Genomic DNA, 23,039 nt, shown 5'->3' with positions numbered 1-23,039 from the left:
GCTGGAGATCATTATGTTTGGCTGATTGGGTTAGAATGGCAGACTTGACATGTTAAAAGTAGGGTGATGCTTGAAATCATTGTTCTTCCATTGTTAACCATGCTGACCTGCAAAGAAACGCGTGCAGCCATCATTGCGTTGCATAAAAATGGCTTCACAGGCAAGGATATTGTGGCTACTAAGATTGCACCTAAATCAACAATTTATAAGATCATCAAGAACTTCAAGGAAAGAGGTTCAATTCTTGTAAAGAAGGCTTCAGGGCATCCAAGAAAGTCCAGCAAGTGCCAGGATTGTCTCCTAAAGAGGATTCAGCTGCGGGATCGGAGTGCCACCAGTGCAGAGCTTGCTCAGGAATGGCAGCAGGCAGGTGTGAGCACATCTGCACAAACAGTGAGGCGAAGACTTTTGGAAGATGGCCTGGTGTCAAGAAGGGCAGCAAAGAAGCCACTTCTCTCCAAAAAAAACATCAGGGACAGATTGATCTTCTCCAGAAAGTATAGTGAATGGACTGCTGAGGACTGGGGCAAAGTCATATTCTCCGATGAAGCCCTTTCCGATTGTTTGGGTCATCTGGAAAAAGGAAGGGCCAACACTGCAAATACTGACTCTTTGCATAAATGTCATGTAATTGTCGATAAAAGCCTTTGAAACGTATGAAGTGCTTGTAATTATATTTCAGTACATCACAGAAACAACTGAAACAAAGATCTAAAAGCAGTTTAGCAGCAAACTTTTTGAAAACTAATATTTATGTAATTCTCAAAACTTTTGGCCACGACTGTATACCCATGCTGCCATGCTGAGGGGAGTGCAGGCCAGAACCATGGCAAACACTAAGTACCAACTAAGTCCCGTTTCCATGGGAGTTGCCCCTGGGACGTTTAGACGGCTGTCCGTGACATTATCCCTTACGGCCAGAGGCCTAGGCTACATACCTGTAGGGCCTCGACCCAGGGTAAAGCTCAAGGCTTGGAATCAAGAAGGATTCCTTTAAAGGGATATGGCTAAGAACTTAGCATTTGTACCAGGTCTTGCCTGTCACACAGGGGCTACCGCTAGCTTACGCATAAGCTTGCTGAAAGAGCTGTCTCAACAGTTCTCTAGTAGCAACACCCTGTTTAGATAGGTATCCGGGGATACATAGGTGGAGTGGTGCCCAAGATGAACGGGGCTTTTACCAACTCAAGAAAGGGCACGAAGCAACCGCGCGAAGCCCTCACCATATAGGAATTTAGAAAGAACGCAAAATACTAGCGTGCGAACTTACCACAGTGTGGATTTCAGAAAGTGTGCAAAGACTACACGTGCACACTTACCATAGCATGGATTTCAAATGCTGTTCTAAGGAGGGGCTCTCGTGGCACTCCGATAGAGCAGCTTCTAGATGGTAATGTTGTATCTCAAAGAAACAATACTGGATCGCTCTGGGGAAAAAACAGAGAACTCCGTCTCATACGAGAGGAAAACTCCGAGCTCAGAGTAGCGTGCTCATAGGCGACTTTTATTGGAAAGGGGAGCGCTGCTAATAACCACGAGAAACACCCAGATATCCCCTCAACATTGAGGGAGCTCTGGATCGGAAAATCGGCCTTAAAAACCTCGGTTGAGAGACTGGAAGGTACGAGTTGTGCCTTCTTAGAGATCACACCTACAGCCTCTAAGCTCCATGCGGGGGCGCACCCTCCGCTTGTGAGAGGAGATCTCTCCTGACGGGAACCTCCCATGGAGTACTGTCAAAAAAGAGAAATCAGGCCCAGGAATCGTACCTGGCCAGAACGGGGCTACTAACAGCAGCCGATCACCGTCCCGGCGCCTCTCTCCAGAACTCCCGGGAGCAGAGCAATCGGGGGAAAAAACTCCCCCGATTTCTCTCTGGGGGTATTAAAGGCGGTTCCCTTTCAAGGGAACTTCGAACTGTGCTTCTAGGGGTCGCTATGGGGAACACCTCGTCGTGACCCGTGTCTGAAGCATACAATGAAAAAATGCGTATTCCATGCACAGTCTGTTCCCTTCCTAGGGTATATCGTCTGGTCCGAGAGAATACGTATGGACCCTGACAAAGTTAAGGCAGTGATAGATTGGCCATCTCCAGATTCCCGTAAGGCCCTACAGCGATTTCTGGGGTTTGCCAATTTCTTTTTTCTAACCTCAAAAGCCGCTTCATTTCGGCTCCCATCCTTGTGGCCCCTGATCCCACACGGCAGTTCGTGGTGGAGGTCGACGCGTCAGAGGTGGGGGTAGGAGCAGTGTTGTCCCAACGTGCTGTCTCGGACGATAAGGTACATCCTTGCGCGTTTTTTTCCCATCGATTATCTCCTGCTGAACGCAATTATGACATTGGTAACAGAGAGTTGTTGGCAGTCAACAGTGACGTCCGCAATTTTGTTTTGGCTTGCTCAGTTTGCGCCAGTGGGAAGTCATCTAACCGACCTCCTGATGGGCTCCTTCAACCGCTGTCTGTACCTTCGAGAACCTGGTCCCACATCGCACTAGATTTTGTTACCGCCCTCCCGCCCTCTAATGGCATGATGGTCGTTTTGACCATAGTGGACCGGTTCTCGAAAGCGGCACATTTCATTCCCTTGCCCAAATTACCGACAGCCAAGGAAACAGCGGTCGCTGTCCTAGATCACGTCTTTCGGCTTCATGGCCTCCCGGTAGATGTGATTTCTGACAGGGGATCTCAATTTATATCTATATAGTTTTGTAAATTGCTAGGAGCGTCAGTTAGCTTGTCTTCGGGTTATCATCCCCAAAGTAACGGACAGTCTGAGCGAGCCAACCAAGATTAAGAGAGGACGTTGCGATGTTTGGTCTCCAAGAATCCTTCTTCCTGGAGTCAACAACTCTCTATGGTGGAGTACGCTCACAATTCGTTACCAGTGTCAGCTACGGGCCTTTCTCCGTTCCAGTGCAGTTTAGGTTACCAGCCACCAGTTTTTCCCAGTCTGGAATCTGAATTCGCGGTCCCCTCCGCTCACGCGTTTGTCCAGAGGTGCCACCGCACCTGAACCAAAGCCCGCGAGACTATGCTCCGGATGAGGGAGCGCACTAAGGCCAAGGCCGATCGCCACCGGTCAAAGCCTCCCGTTTACGTCGTGGGTCAAAAGGTGTGGCTTTCTACCAGTAACATTCCTCTGCGTTCCATATCTAATAAATTAGCTCCCAAATTTATTGGCCTGTTTACTATCAGAAAGATCATTAGTCCGGTGACAGTCTGCCTCAAACTACCTCCAGCGTACAGGAGGATACACCCCGCCTTTCATGTGTCCAAAATTAAACCCGTGTTTTATGCACGTATTAATCCGCCTACTCCGGTTCCCCTGCCGCCGCGTCTCGTAGATTGGGAACCGACTTATTCGGTTAATCGTATTCTGGACTCGAGACGGAGGGGACGAGGATTCCAGTACCTGGTGGACTGGGAAGGTTACGGTCCGGAGGAGAGGAGTTGGGTACCTGCTAGGGACATATTGGATCACTCCCTTATTGATGATTACAATCAGCAGGTAGGCCCTTCTGGGAACTCCAAGAGGAGTTCTTATAGGGTGGGGGTACTGTCACGGTTGGTAAACCGTGATCTCTGGGTTTTGCACTTTGTGGTGAAGTCTGTGTGTTTCGTGTCTGCACTGATTAATTTGTGGCCGTCTCTGTTAATTGTCATCAGCAGCAGGTGTCACTCATTACACACTCCCTATATATTGGCTTGTCTCACGTCTTGTGTTAGTGAGAATGTTGTTTCATGTCTGATCTCTGTCTCTTGCTTCTGTGTTGTTTGCATTGGATGTCCGTGTCTTCTGGACAAACTGTGCGAGTTAAACTGTTTAACTCGCACTTGTTTCCAGCTCCTCCTTCACCCAGTCGTCACATGTAATCGTTAAAAATTTCATAAGTAACTGTAATTTAATTACTCATTTTTTCGTAGTAACTGTAACTAATTACAGTTACAGTAATTTTGTAATTAAATTACGTAAAGCCGTTACATGTAACTAGTTACTCCCCAACACTGCATACACAACACACAGAGAGATGCTCACATATACGCTCACATATACTGAATGAGGAATTCTTTGGCTGACCTCAACATCTCATGATCCTGTGATGAATGGATTTTTTTCAGCAGTCACCATCCCCATCTATTTAGCACATACACTGCCAAACACACTCAAACACAAACTTTCATGTAAAAACGCATTTTTCCCCCATTGTACTGGCTGAGGTGCCTCTAAAGATTACTTTTTTTTAAATCATAAACACTTCAAAAAAAAATCACAAATAGTACAAAAGAAGAAAAGTTTATTATTATTATTATTATTATTATTTTAGGAAGTTACACATTTTTCTGCCTGTTTCTGTAGAGTACTTCTTCCCTGAATGGAATTTCTCTATTAGTGCTATCAAGCTCTAGATTGGTGCTTTATTGAGTGTTTTATGGGAGCTGTGGACAGAGCAAGCAGGCTTCAACCTTTCAGCGTCTAATCACACAATACACTCGGGAAATGCTGGTTAGGGGGAGGGGGTGTCACTCTCCCCATTGAAGAAAAAAAAAGAAAAAGCAAGAGAGGAAACTAAAGGAAAGAAGCAAGGAAGAAGACAGTACACCTATGTCAGCTAGCACTGGTTACTGTCTATGCATGTACTGTATATACTGTATGTGTATATGTGCAGAGGTCACAAACTGTTCAGCAGATGGAGGCTATTTAGGCTAAGTTAACATCCAAAAACAAACAGTCTCCCACTCACTCCAACAAACACATTCACTACATCTACAGTAAGTAGTGGGTCAGTAGAACATCTGCACCTCTTGGAAAAAGTGTAAATATGGTTCAGAGCGGTGAAGCCTTTGAGAGAATCAGAAATACATTAAATATGTCAAATTACAATTTATACCATGTTCTGTGCACTGTAAAAAAAATTATAAATAATGATAATAATAAAGTGTAAACTGGCAAATGTGACATTAACAAGCAATATCTGCCTGATTTAACCCACTTTTAGATTAATTTAGCTATATTAAATAACAATTTTGTCTTGAATAAAACCAGTTACCTTTTTTTTTTTTTTTCTGCTCCACTCAAATACTTTGCAAATTACTCTAAAGTCTGAATTTAACACCTTTTAGGAAAATGGTTATGCTGAAGTCATATTCAATCCAACGCTTGGCACTGTTTCTGAGCTGAGGCACTGACAGGAAGTAAACCCTACCCCCCACCCCAAATTTTCTATGCCGTGCCATTAACTCATCAGCAAATATCTTTGTTGTGGCCTACGTACACACTAATAATATTTGAATGCAGTTGTGAACTGAGCTGAACTGAGCTCTGAGATGGTAAATCTATTGCCACTGTGTGTGGCCTGACACAGTCTGGATATGACTCAGCCACTCTCTCCAAGGGAACTGCTTATGGAACACTTTGGCTAACTATTAAAAATGTGGACTCTGAGTGCAGCCAAAATCATATTCTGACCGATTACAGCTCCCATTCAATGTCAGACACAGCTGGGAGACACAGATTCCACTAGATCCTGGCATAACAGATATGGGCCGTGGTTACGCTGAGTTAGCCTTAATTATTCACATAGTTTTACCCCACTTAAATGGCTGCCCACTGCTCCGGGTGTGTGTTCACAGTGTGTGTGTGTGTGTGTGTGTTCACTGCTCTGTGTGTGTGCACTTCGGATGGGTTAAATGCAGAGCACGAATTCTGAGTATGGGTCACCATACTTGGCTGAATGTCACGTCACTTTTATGTGGGTGTGGTTGTGGGTCTTCAAGACAGGGAGAAGTTGGGTTTGCTATGGGTCACAAATGAGGTGTGCAATATGTGTGTTTGGAAGACAGAACTAACGAGAGTTAAAAAAAGAGAGCATGTGTGGCCCAACAGAGAAGAGAGAGAGGGAGAGCAAAAGAGGGGCTAAGGGGAAATGGGAAAGAGCTGTTAAGGAGAAAATGAGCCCACAGCAGCAAAACAGTGAACGGGCAGTGGCAGCTGGCGTACTGTGCTAATTCAGCACTTTAACAAATCAATGCCACTTGACAAGTACTTTCCCAACACATCACATTCAGAAAGCCTCTCTGTGTGCATGTCTGGATGTACACAAACAAATCTTTCTTCCATATAAGAGTTACAGTGTTTTAGTGGGTGATCATTCTGTCATAATTTACTCACCCACATGTCTTTCCAAACCTGTGTGCTGAAATTTTCTGAGGAGAAATCTTAAAGAATGTACCACATATTATATATATAATATTATATATTTTTTTTTTTTTGCATTTGTTAAATGTCAGAATTGAGCGAGGGAGTACTTTTATGTATTTTTTTTATCACTTTCATCAAAGTCAGAAGTATACATACACTAAGTTTAATGTGTCTTTAAACAAAAAGAAAACTCCAGATGATACCATTCTGAGCTTAAGAACCTTCTGATAAGGTTAATTGATTCCATTTGAGTTAATTGGTGGCACACCTGTGGATGCATATAAAGCCACACCTTAAACACAGAGCCTCTTTCAATTAGGGAAAGAAACCGAGCATTTAGAAGGTTGAAAAGAACTCATAACTTTCAAAATATGATTGAGTATAAACAAGCTCAGGCAGTAGTGAGAAGGATTGTAAGGCAAAGGAAAAGAGCATACTGGAGAAATTATTGTAGCACAATTGGAAGTAATATTAATATAAATGATGTATGGGGAATGATCAAGAAAATGGAAGGTAATAGAAGTGAGTGGAATTATCCAATCCTTTCAGATGGAGAGCAGTTGGCTATATCAAATCTAGAGAAAGCTGAAATGATGGTGAATACTCTGAGTAAGGTACATAGTTCCAGTAATCTATCAGAAGAAGAAAGAAAAGGTAAGGAAGAAACGAGGAGTTTAAATGCTGAGGATATTCAAAAGAAAGAAAAATTAGAGGATAAATATAATGTTCCATTTACAATGATAGAGTTAAGAAATGCATTGGATAAGTGTAAGAATTCAGCTCCTGGTAAAGATGAGATTTGCTATAACAAGACATTTAAGCGATAAGGGAATACTGAAGGTTTTAAATGTATTTAATAAAGTTTGGGAGGAAGGAAAGATTCCTTCAGGATGGAAGGAGGCAGTTATTGTTCCTATAAGAAAACAGGGAAAAGATGCTAGTAATCCAGCTAATTATAGGCCAATAGCTTTAACTTCTCACCTAGGTAAATTAATGGAAAGATTGGTGAATGGAAGACTAATGCACTTTATTGAAGAAAGGGGGTTGATGGCTGGGTGTCAGAGCGGCTTCAGAAAGGGGAGAAGTATTATTGACGCAATTATATGTCTTGAGGATGAAATAAGAAAAGCCAGGAATTGGGAAGTCATTATTTGCAGATGATGGTAGCTTATGGAAAAGGGGGAAAAAATTGAAATATACTTTGAAGAAGGTACAGGAAGCTCTAACTCTAGTGGAAGATTGGGGAAGGAAATGGGGTTTTAGATTCTCTATTGAGAAGACTAAGTTTATGTTTTTTACTAGGAAGAAAATAGATGAAAGTATAAAACTGGAGCTGTATGATAGGAATTTGGAAAGGGTTAACCGTTTTAAATTTCTTGATGTGGTGTTTGACTCAAGACTTGACTCAAGTTTGATACCACAAAGACACGGGTATTTTTATAACCGTGACTTTTTTTACGCAGTTCGGCCTTTCGTCCACACGAAAACGCAGTTTCAGGGCACCGAAACCGAACATTTTTGAAAACTACGGCCAGGGTGAGTATTTTCAGAAACGGCGATTGCAGTGTGGACAGTATAACCGGGGTTTTTGCCTTGCAACGTCAGAGTGTGCGCCGTTATCCGCTGTGTTTGACGTCAGATTGTGCGCTGCTGACTGCTTCTGATTGGCCAAGGAGACTTTACAATTTGGGTTATATCGCCGCCTGCTGGTGTGGCATGCTCTTGACAGCGCTTGATAGCATGTTTTGGAGTTTTCATGTGGACGGGATTTTTTTTTTACACGCAGGAGGAAAAACTCCGGTTATAAAAATGCCCGTGTCCGTGTGGACTTGGCCTTACATGGAGGGATCATGTATCAAGTATAGTAGGCAAATGTATAAGGGTAATGAATTTAATGAGGGATCATGTATCAAGTATAGTAGGCAAATGTATAAGGGTAATGAATTTAATGAGATGTCTCGCTGGAACAGAATGGGGAGCAGATGTAGCTTCTTTGAAGCAAATTTATATATATTTAATTAGAGCAAGAATTGAGTATGGGTGTTTGGTTTATGGATCTGCAGCCAAGTCAGTTTTAGCTAGATTAGATGTTATTCAAACGAAGGCATTGAGAATAGGTACAGGGGCTGTGCGATCTTCTCCATTGTGTTCTTTGCAGGTAGAAACAGGAGAAATGCCACTCTGTTTGCGAAGATAGCAGCTTCAGGCTAACTATTGGGTCAATTTAATGGGGCAAAGGTGTGATCACCTAGTTAAAATAAAAATTCAGACAAGCTGGGAAAGAGAGGTGGCAAGTCTTTCAAGTTTTGGATGGACAGGGGAGGCATTGGCACAGGAAATGTCTATTCATGACAATAACTTTTGTCAAGGAGTTCTGTGGCCATCAGTTCCTTTATGGCAATTGGAGGTACCAGACACTGATTTAGAGATACTTGGGATTAAGTCAGATAATCCTGAGGCAAATTTAGTGTATGAATTCCAGTGTCATATAAGAGAAGGATATCAGGAACATATAATAATTTTTACTGATGGATCAAAGGATCAAGAAATGGGTACTACAGGAGCAGCTTTTGTAGTTCAGAGGTGGAATGTCCAAGCTTCTAAGAGAACATCAAATTTCTTAAGTGTGTTCACAGTAGAATTATATGCAATCCTGATGGCGGTACAATGGACTGAGCAGATTAGGAACCATAAAGTGTTAATATGTAGTGACTCAGTGTCAGCTATAAATAGTATAGGGAAAGGATTTTCAAAGAGTCGGCAAGATCTTGTGTATGATATTCTTCTGGCAATTAGAGACGTGAAAAGTAGAGGGGTAGAGATATCATTTGTGTGGGTTCCAGCCCATGTAGGTATTGCATTAAATGAAAAGGTTGATAAATTGGCCAAGGAAGCAGCTCAAAAGGAGACTATAGATGTAAACATAAATCTATCTAAGGCAGAGGGTAAAAGTATAGTATGGCAGGAAACAATGTTAAAATGGCAACAGTTTTGGGAGCAGGAAATCAAAGGGAGACACTTATTTTCATTTTCGAATAGAGTAACTGACTTGGTTAATATTTATAATAAAGGGGGGATTAGTCGTAAGGAACAAGTTATTATTTCTAGAATGAGGATTAGGCACACATTTTTGAATAGCACTTTATTTATTTTAGGAAAACGTCACAGTGGCTTGTGTTCGTGTTTGGAATCTGAGACCGTGGAACATGTGGTGCTTTTGGGTAGAAAATATGACCAACAAAGACAAGAGCTATACAGAGAATTGCGAGAAATTGGTTTGGAAGAAATATCTCTGAAAAGAATTTTAGAAGTAGGGGTAAGCAAGAAAGACTCTGGACTGTATAAAAGGATATAGTGGAATGATATAATAGATCCATAGATGGCAGCAATGCAACTTATTGGATGCCGGCTGCCGTAAAATCCCATAGAAGAAGAAGAAGAGCCTCTTTCTTTGACATCATGGGAAAATCAAGAGAAATCAACCAAGACATCAGGAAAATAATTGTGGACCTCCACAAGTGTGGCTCATCCTTAGGTGCAATTTCCAGATGCCTGAAGGTCCCACGTTCATCTGTTCAGACAATAATACGCAAGTATAAAAAACATGGGAATGTACAACCATCATACCGCTCAGGAAGGAGACGGATTCTGAGTCCCAGAGAGGAACGTTTTTTTGGTGCGAACTTTGAGAATCAACCCCAGGACAACAGCAAAAGACCTTGTAAAGATGATAGCTGAAACTGGTAAGACCGTGTCATTATCCACAGTAAAATGAGTCCTGTACCACCATGAGCTAAAAGGTTACTCTGGGAGGAGAAAACCATTACTTCAAAACAACCATAAAAAAAGCCAGACTACAGTTTGCAACTGCACATGGGGACAAAAATCTTAATTTCTGGAGAAATGTCCTGTGGTCTGACGCAACAAAAATTGAACTGTTCGGCCATAATGATAAACGGTATATTTGGAGGAAAAAGGGCGAAGCTTTGAAGCCTCAGAACACCATCCCAACCGTGAAGTATGGGGGTGGTAGTATAATGTTGTTGGGATGCTTTGCTGCAGAAGGGACTGGTGCACTTCACAAAATAGATGGCATCATGAGAAAAGAAAATTTTGTGGATCTATTGAAGCAACATCAGAAGACATCAGCCATGAAGTTAAAGCTTGGGCGCAAATGGGTCTTCCAAATGGACAATGACCCCAAGCATACCTCCAAATATGTTACAAAGTGGCTTAAGGACAACAAAGTCAAGGTATTGAAATGGCCATCACAAAGCCCTGACCTCAATTCCATAGAAAATTTGTTGGCGGCACTGAAAGGCAAGTGCGAGCAAAAAGGCCTACAAACCTGACCCAGTTGCACCAGTTCTGTCAAGAGGAGTGGGCAAACTATTGTAGAAAGCTTGTGGAAGGATACCCAAAACGTTTGGCCCAAGTGAAACTGTTTCGGGGCAATTCTACCAAATACTAAGGAAGTGTATGTATACTTCTGACTTTGATGAAAGTGATAAAAAATACATACAAATTATCCCTCGCTCTATTCTAACATTTATCAAATGCAAAAAAAAATGTTAATATTTATTGATCAAAAACAGAATAAGTTTACTCTAATTTAATGTATGACAGTAAAGAAATAAAAGTTTTTGTGTTTTTTTTCTGAAGTGTATGTAAATATCTGGTTTCAAGTGTGTGTGTGTGTGTGTATATATATATGTATATATATATATATATATATATATAATATATATATATACATACACCATGGCATCAAGAAAACAAATATTGATATAAAAGTTTTTGACCCAGGAACAGACAGTCTTAATTTACATACTTATTGGTATGATTGTGACAATATTGCCAAAGCATTAAAAAGTAATGACATTTAAAAGAATTACAATGCGGAAATTAGAAATTACAATATTAAAATAGTAATTATAAATTATATTATAATTAATTATAAAATAGTTATTTAAATAGCATACATAATTAATAAAATTAGGAAAGACATACAATATTTTTGGTTCATAAACATGCTTATTTTAACATATGTACATGGACATTCATTGGTTATATGTTGATCAAAGAACTTTGTGTAGAAGGTTGTGTACTGCAGGTGAAAAATGAATTTGGCTGAATTTGATCGGTAATTGTCTTAACACCTGCATTTTGATCAATTTCTGAACTGGGAAAGAAAAACTGTGGCAAGAGGTTTGAGAGAACCTCATTTCTTTACAATTAGTACAGTGAATATGAAATTTAGATGTTTTCCTCCTGCTGCAGCGCTCAAATATTTAAAATGAACATTTTAGTTCTGTGTATTCAAGCTAACGTTATGGTTAACTTGGTTGCCAGAGCATTTGGCATCAGTGAAAATTTAAATCAGGTGATCCACGTCAGTGCAACATTTTTTTTTTTTTTTTTTTTTTATCTGAACATGTATGCTTATTATTTTCAGCAAATATTGATTTAAATATTCTGGCCTGTTCTTCATATTAACATTTTGTATCGCTTATTAAATACAATGCATGAGCCATTAAGACAACAAGTTCTAATATTTTTCTTGTGTTCCTTTCTGGAACTTGACAGCCGTGAACCGTGATCACTATAGACTATGTATGGAGAAGACCTGCATTCAGTTTTTCAACATTTCTCCTTTTGGCTTCTACGACATGAGAGTGAGTAATGACATAATGATTTTGCCCTTGGCCCCAGAATGTCAATTTATGTGAGACAACTTTAGGAAATCCTTACAGAGAGATAAGAGAAAGAGAAAGCGAAAGGAGAAGTTAGCCTTTTTTCTCCTTCTTTCTAGACTACAGCTCTTTTGACTGAAATTGGGGAAGCACAGTGTCACAGTGAAGAGGACACAAGTTTGTGATTATCGGTCTATCAGGTGGTTTTGTCCCTTATTCCCTTATTCAGACTTCAGATGAAATAAAAGACACCTACTGAGGCATCTACATTTTTATGGACTAAGCATAAATACAGTAGCTGTTCTTTGTATTCCTTTTTTGTTGTTGTTATTGTTATTTATTTAGTTGTTTGATTGCTTCTATCATTTGTGTGTCCCATCTGGATTCACACTCTCAAGTCTCAAATTTCACTATTCTACGTTAGATTTTTTTTTTGTTAATGTGAATGGGAGACCACCCCCTTGAGAGTGTGTATGTTCCTCCACTCCTGTCAGTAGCTGTAGGCAGTAATAACATACATAAGACACACAATTTCAAAACGATAACACGTTCCCTCTTGTCTGTGTGATGTGGATCAGAAAACATAGCTCATGCTGGTTCCTTCTAGTAACAGATGTCGCCAGAGGTCTTTTTCAGGTCTAAGTCTCAAAAAAGTAAATGCATTTAGGAATATTTAAGATTACTTACAACAGAACAGCAACACATTTTATGGATGACATTTCGTGAACCTAGGAGAGAGAAGGTAATTCTGAATTTGCTATGACAATATGGCGCTTCTGAATCAGCTACTGTTAGTATGTTTTCTTATTAGTTCAAGTATTTGCTGTTGAATGTTCAAATGTGGAGTTTTGCGCATTTCGTGTGTGTGCGCACATGCATGTGTGTGTAAAAGAGAGAGAGAGAGAGAGTGAACAGGGTCACACAGTGGAGTCAGCTGTCTTAACCATCGATTATGGAAAGGGGCATTACATTTCGCAGAACCTGATTTTACCAAGTGAGACATGTTCCTGGGACAACATCTTTGTTGTCCCTGGAACAACATTGTGATTAACCAATCAGATTTGAAGAACCAGTTTATAGATTTTGTGAAGTTAAAATCTTACGCTTAAAATCTCTGTTTGGTGCTTGTACATCAGTGTCATTCATCTATCATTTCCTCTGATTTTAGGGATTACTCATGGTTAAGGTTAGGTTTAGGTGTAGGGATATGGTCAAGAATTCATTTTTGGAGTAAAATGTTGTTCCAGGGTCAACAAAATATGTTAACCTAGGAACACGTCTAACTCAGCAAAATCAGGACGTGCGTTACATTTCCAAAGAGTGTTTGCGGTGTTCAGCCAATCACAATGCACTTGATCAACTGGCCAATCAGATCAGACTTTGTAGAAAACGACAGGTTTGAGAGAGAGTGGGGATAGAGGACATACAATAATGTACAGTATTTGAAAAAATAATGTGTTTTTTGAACATTTAAAGCATGTCAACATATTCTGTTACACCAAATACACAAAATAATGATCTTTAAAATAGCATAACATACAAGAGGTTTTAAAAATGCATCCATTCACCATCTCTTCAATTTCACTGGCCAATAAGAGTAGGTTGAGGTAATGGAACAATAGCTTTAATAAGAGATGCATTCTCACATGTGTCTCCTCTAGAGTTTTAATTGTCAAAGCATTTAAATTTGAATATACATTTTGTTGCTCTATTCACTTACTAAATACAGACAATGCCGTAGTTTCCATCTGTTTTATTCTGCTAAACTAATTTCAATTAAGTCTCATTAGCTATGCATAATAGATTATGTATGTACAGTATGTTCGTATGCACATATGTGTACCCACACATTTTTGGATAAATCAAATTAAATAAAACATAAATGAAAACACACTCTTTGTGTCACATAATTACTTTACTTCTCAAGTCATTTGTCTAGACAATGGAACAAATCAGCAAAGTTGTATCCCAGACAGATAGAAAGAGAGTCCATCCTCAACCCTCCCTACTGCCCATAAGGTGATTACACTCGTCTTTTCTCCAAAGTAAACCCATTCTTATCGCTGCAGTACAGTTAATCCTGCCTCTCTGTCCTTCAGGGCTGTCAGAGAGGTGGGGAGGGGATATGCTGGAAGGAGAAAATATTTGCCACATGTCTATGACACATAAAACCAGAGGTCCTTCAGGCAATCAACTTTTACCTCAGATGTATTTGCTCATCTGAAGACCCCTACCAGCTCGACTGCTGGGGGGAGGGGGGTCACAGGAGAGACAACCTAAATTAACACTTGACATTCAATACGGTCAGGGCCTTAATTGGCCAGAGCCTTCCTGAAATTGGCCAGAAAGCAATTTTCTATTCCCCAAACTATCTTAGGAGTGTCGTGCATGAAATGAGGTTGAGGGGGAGCATATTTGCGTCTGTGTGCACGTGCATTCATGGCACTAAAGAAACAGCGTGTTCAGTGGTCTGATGGTCCCTTCTTCACTCTAATGAGTGGAGATCAAATATTGGTACGCGATATGAGTTGAACTGAGACAGGAGCTCCCAACCCCTCTGACAAACACAAACACACACACACACACACACACACACAGTTTCCCCTCCTTGCTTTTTTATTCTTTTTGCGTTATGACAAGTGTCTGGTGACCACAAAATGCCAGAAGCAACCTCTGGGCACTTTATTTTATGTACTCACTCTTCTCTGAACAACACACACACCCGCACGGACACAGACAGACATGCATAGCATCTTTTCAGCCCTCACTTCACAGAGGATACCGTTACCGGTGATGCTATTAACGCTTTCAACCTGAAAGGAATTACACTTCCTTTAGATGGTCAGACAGCATTTTAAACTTTTAAACGCATCCTTTATCTGTAATCCCCTCTATGCCATGGGTATTACCAATTGACTTTAAGACCAGATAATGTACTTCTCCCACATATGCTCCTGGAAATAGAGTTTCACTTCACATGATTATAATCCCTACTCCTTGAATCATGTAATTGTTGTTGAATGGGTGCAAATCAATAATGCTGAAATAACAGAAGGCTTGCCTACTGTTAACTGGCCATGTGCATCTCACGCAATGTGAGACAAATTTATCTGCACGGGTCGATGCAATGCGAAGCGCAGCCCACTACCTGAAGCAAATAGCGATTCGCATTTTAGACTGTCTCATATATTTAAATATTCTTTTGGATATCACTGGTCACTCTTAAAAAAAAAAATATATATATATATATATGTTACAACAAAACATTCTGTTAATGTACTCAATTGTGGCATGTTCTAAATAAAAAATAAATAAGAAATGGTGAGGTGTCAATAAGTTGAACGTTAAAAATGTACAAACAGCCCCAATCCTCTTTTGCGCTGGAAACGGGACAATTATCAGAGTGTCTCCACTCTGCTACAGTCAGCAGCTCCTTATAAGGACAGGGAACTCTGACCTCCTTGGTTGCTTAGATACACTGGCCACTTCATTTGGAGTCTATCACAAGAGCAAATGAGTATGTTTAAGCTTTAATTGACACCATTGATTGGAGACAAGGAAGAGTATTACCGCTCAATATATGACAATAAACCCACCCTAAATCTGCAGTCCATCTGTGAACCGTGTTGGGACCTTTTGTGCATTATATCGAATTTTATAATTTAACATGCACACTTTTACATGCAAAATTGTCTATTTATTTTCTAATTATTTTTTTTTTTTTTTATATATATATAAAAAAATATTTTATTTTATTTTATTTTATTTTTGCTGCCAGTGAATACATTTTTAAATAAAAATGTAAAAATAAAAAGAATAAAATATTATGGCAGACATGAGTTAAGTACATGGAAAATGTATCCATTCAAATAGTTTCTACACTGAAAAAAAATGGTGACATCTAAATTATTTTCAGTCAAAATATAAAAAAAATTAAAATTAAAAATATAATTTAATCACTGAACCAATCTGTATGGATGAATTTATAACAAAAAAAATAGCAAATAGCCTTTAGAAATAGCAGGTAAAAATAACCCTTAAACTGCAGGTTACCACTTTTTACAGTGCAACATATGGTATGCATGTGGAGTAAAATGATCCAGAGATATGCCTAATGAATGTCCACGCTGTGTATTTCAATCTGGGCTGTATCAGTATAAAGGAAAGCAAGAAAAGCATTTTCCCTCAAGCCTAGAGCTACAACACACACAAAAGATTTTGATATAAAATACACCTCTGGTTGATTGCCATAATGGTTGATGACAGCACAATCCAGCATACACATTCACACACACACACACACACTCTCAAGAGGGGAGTGTGATTTTCCTGTCTGTGTGTTCCTAATGGTAGAAATTGCCCTCTTAGCTGTTTAAGATAGCATGCCTCTGAATGTGCCAGTGGCATTGGCAACAATCAACCCCCCCCCCCCCCCCCCCCAAAAAAATAAATAAATAAATAAATTCATAAGCTAAGAGAGAGAGATGTCATGCTATCATTTCATGGCCCATGTTCCCGTTAAATTATCATCAAGATGCATGGTTTTCCCAAATATTATATTCTTACTTATTGTTCATTGTCCTCAAACAAACAAATAGTTTCATTTAGTTGTGTAACATTAATTGTTTATGTGTGGTATGTGTCTTTGGAAGTTGCAGAATTACTGAATAACTGCAGTGCATACTATTTTTAATTATTTATATTTTTAGTTAGAAGCTTAAAAGAAGGTAAAATGTGTTGTTGTTCATAATATACATGTAATTAGTAAAACCTCGATTTTGGATGTCCCATAACCTTTTAAATCTTACACATACCAGATAAATTATGTTTCTTAAAATTTGCCTGAACAATATCTGAGGATATTCTAGTTGCAGAAAGAAAAGAAAAAATGTGAACCATATGGTTTTACCTGGATATCTGCATACATTTGCCAAAATGTCTTTGAACACACTGTGTTAACAATTTATTTTCTGCAGACAAGAAATGAACATTTCTGACATGATCAATCACCGAGGGTTGCAGACATTTGATTAGCTTTACATCACCAGATTCTCACTTGTTAAATATGTTAAAAGTGTTAGTAAAATCATGCAAGAGCTTGAAGAGCATCATTTTTCAGGATCTCAGGTGGTGTAAAGTTGAAATTTGAAAATGACTGCAGCAGGCTTTGGGGTCTGATTGTCTGATCTGAATGACCTTAACGGAAGGGCAGGTGTTTTCTGGATTGGATGTGGCATAACTCCATACCAGTGAGGGTCTCAGAGGACTTGATAACTGACTCCAGTGACTCTAATTAATGCTTGTTAAAACAACTTTAAATCATAATGAAACTTCTTACCGGCATTCCGGCACTAAAGCTCTCAGGCACAAACAGCAATGGCGGCAGTAGTATGGTAAGTGGGAAACCTGAAAATCTTCTCTGTTTATCAGATGCTTTTGTATTCAATACTGATAAATACAGGATGTGAAGGTCAAGATTGAGTTAAACCTCTGTATCTGGTTTATCTCATTTATATAAATTATATAATTTCCTCTTTTTTCAGTGTAGTCAGTATATATATAAAAAAAACGCTGTTGTACAGTCTACAAATGAAAACAAAAACAATATATAAATGAATAAATGAAAAAAAAAAAGAAAAAGAAAAAAAACTTTCACTGTCATCATATAATTCCAACACATTGTTTCTTTGATTTAAAACATCTCGTCTCTGCCTCTGTGTTCACAACACAGCCATCTTCCTGCTCCTAACTAGGTTATGATACCTCTGCTCACTCTTGAATAATTTAGGAACTGAGACCTTAACATTTATGAACATTTATTCTTAAGTGTAGCAAGAAAATTCAAATTTCATCATTCTTCCCAAACTTAAGACTAAAATGTTACTTTAAGCAGCACTGTAAATACCACCACAGGTATTTGTAAGTTCTGTTGAATACATTTAAATATACATTAAATATATTTTTAAAATACATTTAAATATATTCACAACTAGAAGTTCTGTGTATTTTTTTTTTTTTGCCTTTTTGTAGAGTAGAGTCTCTCTCTCTCTCTCTCTCTCTATCTCTCTCTCACACACACACACACATACACACCCACATACACACACACACACACACACTCTCTCTCTCTCTCTCTCTCTCTCTCTCTCTCTCTCAGTTCTCTAAGGTCTGAAGGGCAGCTTCTGGATTCTGATTGTGTCAGGCACTCAGGAACTTAACAAGAAGCAGAATGATGGTAATGTCCCTTCATTACCGTTACACCAGGGGTTGGTGACATCCTGACTCTAAGACTATTGAAACAGCAGTTTCCCTTTTAACCAGTACATCCCTTCTGTTAAAAAATAAATAAATAATAATTAAATTAAATGAAAATAAAAATAAATAAATAACATTTAAGCTTTGCCTAGCTTGAAAAGGACCAAAAATACAGTGGAAAAAATGCTAGCGCATAAATTAACTTAATTTGTTTATTATAATACACTGAATCAACCTAAATACATTAATATATACCAACAAAACAGGTTTTAATGGGTAAAATCAGGTAGAAACAGCTCTTTAAGGTAACAATTGCATGTTTGCACTACAGAGTAATAGTGCATTAAAAACCAGCTGAAACTACATTGTAAATTAAGAAAATATAAAATATAATATATCAGTTTCATTGCAATCAATCCTTTGAGTGGCTAAATAATTGTTTTACATTCATTACATCACAAATATGAATTTGGCTTTAATGGAGGGAATCGGTGCAAAATGTTGTCATTATTTAAAAAAAAAACTTTTTTTTTCTAAATTTTTCAATAGCTTCAAATGGCTTCTATTTGTGTTTAACAATGTAATCTGCATTTACTCATGGGAAAACACAGCTACACTGTACCAACACATATTTCAACATTCATCTGTTAAGAGCAGAGTGGATGGTCTGACATGTCTATATGGCAAGATTGTGTCCATGTGTCGCCACAGAGAGCCCAACGTCATCTCTTCTCTTCTATGCTACGATGGAGACAGTATTGCTCCATTTTCTGACACTCCATAAATCTATTTCAGAACGAACATGTGAGTGGCCGTGTCACCCCCGAGGAAAGACAGAGAGCAGAGAAGAGGCACTGCACGAGCATGTGAGTGATGTGCCCAGTGTCAGCTATTGATCATACCCCTAGGAACACACAGATCTCAAACACCTACTCATATCTACTCACCACTCCAGAGAATAAAGGAAAGATAGCAACCAAATCTTTAGTGAAGCTGAATGAAAATCTTAACTGGAATTGTGTGCTTTTTCAGTGTGGGACTGGGGGTTGAGGGAGGGGGCAGGTTGTCCCCATTGTGAAGTGGTGATGATTCTGCCTACAAACTGGCTGCAAGCCAGTATCACAGAAGAGTGAATTTCTCTACCCACCAGGGACCATTTCCCCTTCCCCAAAAACAACTTGCTTATGTCCCACACTTTCACTCACTCCCTCTCTTCGCTTTGAAATACTGAAGATTAACACAATTTTAAAAAAAGAAAGATATAGAAAACAAAACAAAAATTGCGAAGAATGTTCAAAACACAATAACAAAGTATAGTGATATTCCTCAAGAGCATTTTAGCTTAATATTCTAACATTGATTTGTAAACAGTGAAATTGAGGGAATTGAATCATGAATATTAAAACTAATTTAACACTGAAGCAGTTATAAACAACATGTTTATTAAAAGCCATAACTGTAGCATATTGAATAATACACTAATTATGTATTCACTTAAACGGAATGAGAAATACTGAATAGGTTGTTTTGTTTGTTTGTTTGTTTGTTTTTCAGGTCAGAAACAATAATAACTCCAACAAACCGCCTCATCAGTAGAATATAGGCAGAGGTGTAGGCAGCAAGGTAGTTGTCTTATGTATTGCTTACTGTATGTATGGACATAATAAACACACGTTCACAGACACTCAAAAAGTACAGAACTCTTGTATCCAGTCGGCAAACATATCTTGCCGTTTTCTCTCTCATCTTCTCATCACCTCTACATGCACCTTTTCGTAACTCTTGAGTTCCACAATAAAACATGCCAGCAAGCACTCTCGCTTTACCACAAAAACAAAAAAATATGTTTACAACTATTTCTCTGATCCTCTCCTGGCCCTCTCTGCTTCCTCCACATTCCAGTTTCTCCTTGAAAACATTAAGAGGCTGTCTGTCAGGGAAAGCGATAGGAATTAGGAAAGAAAGCATCCCTTAGCCAGGTGAGATTACGCCCCTCAACTAAGTCCATTACTTAACAGGGTCAGTAGTTAACGGCAGGAGCCAGATCCGTTCAGCACAAAGACCTCTGAACCAGCAGCCTCTCTTCTGTACAATGGCACAATAATTTCCAGAGCTGTCCACAAACTAACATTTTAATTTAATTTTCCCTTTAGTTGCTGTTAATAAAACACTGTATTTTTTTTATTTATTTTACAACAGGTTTGCTCATTTTAGCTGCAGATCTAATTTGCCTCAGTTTTGACAATTACCCTGTGACAGGCACCTTCCTGCCACCAAAGGTTGAGACAGTCACACTTCCTGTGGCTGCTCCATCTTAGTCAGCACTAGCTGCCCTGATGGTATTGGCACTGTCCTGGGTTCTGCTCTATCTGCCGAGAAAAGGTGGTGGGTGTCTCCCTAACCACATATCCTCTTTCACTCTTCTCTCCTCTCCTCCACTCCACCCTTCTCTTTCTCTCAACCAAGGCCATCCAAGAGTCGTTTCATATCGCACCCACACACACATGCAGCACAGAGGGGAAAAAAAACACACACACTTCACTATAATCACATGTAGGCTACACAAACTCCCATTAAATTTAATAAATGTCGTTTTCTTTGGAAAAAGTCTAAAAGGAACCATATTCGTTTCATTTGGGAATATGTACATCGGGAAAATAAGATATATACAGTAGGCTACTACCTATATAAAAAAAGGAGCACCCATAAACCGCGTATAGCTAGCCTAATTATATTTAATTATATATATATATATATATATATATATATATATATATATATATATATATATATATATATATATATATATATATATATATATAATATTATTATTATTATTATTATTATTATTATTTGTTTAAACCGCGTTTAGCTTTCAGATCTCAAAATATAAGGGAACATTGTACATGTTTAATGAATTAAATTAAAGCAGCTGTATACTCGAATAAATCGAGCATAATTCGGCAGCTCTTTTATGGCTGTTTTAGCTTTAATATTAACAATTACTTTCAGTTTAAGTCTATGTCTAACAGCCATGTCGCATCCGCTACCCGAAGATTTTTATTTTTTGCACCTCTTATTATTTGCACCCTCATTTCATAAGACAAGACCTTAATATATCAAAATTCATAATTTAAGGGTAAAGAAACGAAACAATTAAAGTGTTTTACGTTTTGATGTGGCGATTAAATTAATTTGCTGCTAAATAGGCTAAGACTGGCGTTTTCAGCAAATCGTTTTACAGAAAATATTTAATTTTCTGTTCCATTCGTTTTAAAATTATAATCATTATAAATAATAATAGTAATAATAATAATACTTATAAATAGGCCTATAAATATAACAACAACGTATTTGACATTGCCGTTGTATTAGCCTATTCAATCTTTCATCGAAAATGTATCTTAAGTTTTTATACAAAATCTATACATCTACAATGTTAAACTATTTTACATTTATATATATATATATATATATATATATATATATATAAATTGCCATTCATGGGATGGGCAACAGGGAGAAATAACAAGTTGTGCAAGCATAAGAGGATGCTTAGAGAAGGACTCTTAGAGAGAGTGGTGGACTTCGACTGACCCAGCGTCTCAGAGGTTTTACGGGAGATCTGATCAGATTCAGCAACAGAAAAGCGTTTACAATGTGAACTGATCACAGCCTTGTTTCAAATTAATCATATCAAGTGAAGTACCTTTAAGTGCCCGTTCATACTGCAACCGATTAGTCGAGATTGAGTAATTAGAACCCATTAATAACCAAACCCACATTAATAACTAGGCTGCTGCATAAAATATATCCCAGCACAGGCATCCAGAATATTTGCTACTGTGGTTTTGATATTAATATCGACCTTAGGCTACACGTGTTTCAGTAGTGTCAGTGTCATTTGAGGAAATGCGCAGGTACTTTAATTTTTTATTATATATATATATATATATATATATATATATATATATATATATATATATATATAGAAGAAGAAGAAGAAGAAAAAGGAGAAGGCGAAGAAGAAGAAATCGGAATCGGAAATTAATTGAAGATGAAGGGATCTTGATCTTTTCGATAACAGTACCCTAGCCTACAGATAGGCTAAAGCTCAGTAGCATACAGATAAGCCTGATATTAGCTTAAGACGCATACATTTAGTTTAAAGTACACAGTTTTGCAGCCGCTCTTTTAAAAAATACATTAGAATACAAAATACATAAAAAATAAGTAAATACGCATTAGCAAAAACACTTATTTAGGGGAAACAGCTGAAAGTGATTCACTGATTCTTAAAGAAGGAACATTGAAAAGAAAAAAAAACGGCATTTTTTTTCAATTGATTATGAACAAGAGTTCTTCTTTTTTTTATATTTCTCTATAAGTCTTTGACCTACTCAAAAATGTTTGCATGAATATAATTTACTGTATGATATTTAAGCAGCACAACAGCATTTGAAGAGCTGACACTATTGTTCTAACAACATAAATGATAGCAGTCACACTACGCTGAAATCAATGTTCAATACATACGAGACTCTATTAATACAATTATTATATTCAATTACTATTGAGTGATTTACATTCGAATTCAAAATAACAACATTTGACTCATGACACTCATATTTTATATCAAGGATAAACGGTATAAACACTTAATCACACCCTGCTTTTAATAAATGTTCAAAGATGCGTCACAATCTAAGAATGCAGAAGAAATTATTTAGATAATTGTACTTGTTTACTAAACGCTTAGGGTCTATACAGAGTGTCCGTTAACTTGTCATAAGTGTAAGAACCCTTTAAAGCTCATAGTGTTTTCGTGTAGGATTTAAGCGAAGGACTATCCACCTGGGCCGGAGCTCCAATGCGCTGCAGATCGCAGAGC

At 38.3% G+C, this 23,039-nt stretch overlaps 1 protein-coding gene across 1 annotated transcript in view; it reads right to left on the bottom strand.

Moving 5' to 3' along the window:
• Window positions 1-23,039, bottom strand: part of LOC132143288 (zinc finger protein basonuclin-2-like) — a 178,969-nt gene that overhangs the window by 153,475 nt on the left and 2,455 nt on the right. The gene's annotated exons all lie outside the window — the stretch shown is intronic.

Source organism: Carassius carassius, chromosome 7 (assembly GCF_963082965.1).
Source record: "Carassius carassius chromosome 7, fCarCar2.1, whole genome shotgun sequence".
Lineage (NCBI taxonomy): Eukaryota > Metazoa > Chordata > Actinopteri > Cypriniformes > Cyprinidae > Carassius > Carassius carassius.
This window is presented reverse-complemented; position numbering and strand designations above follow the sequence as displayed.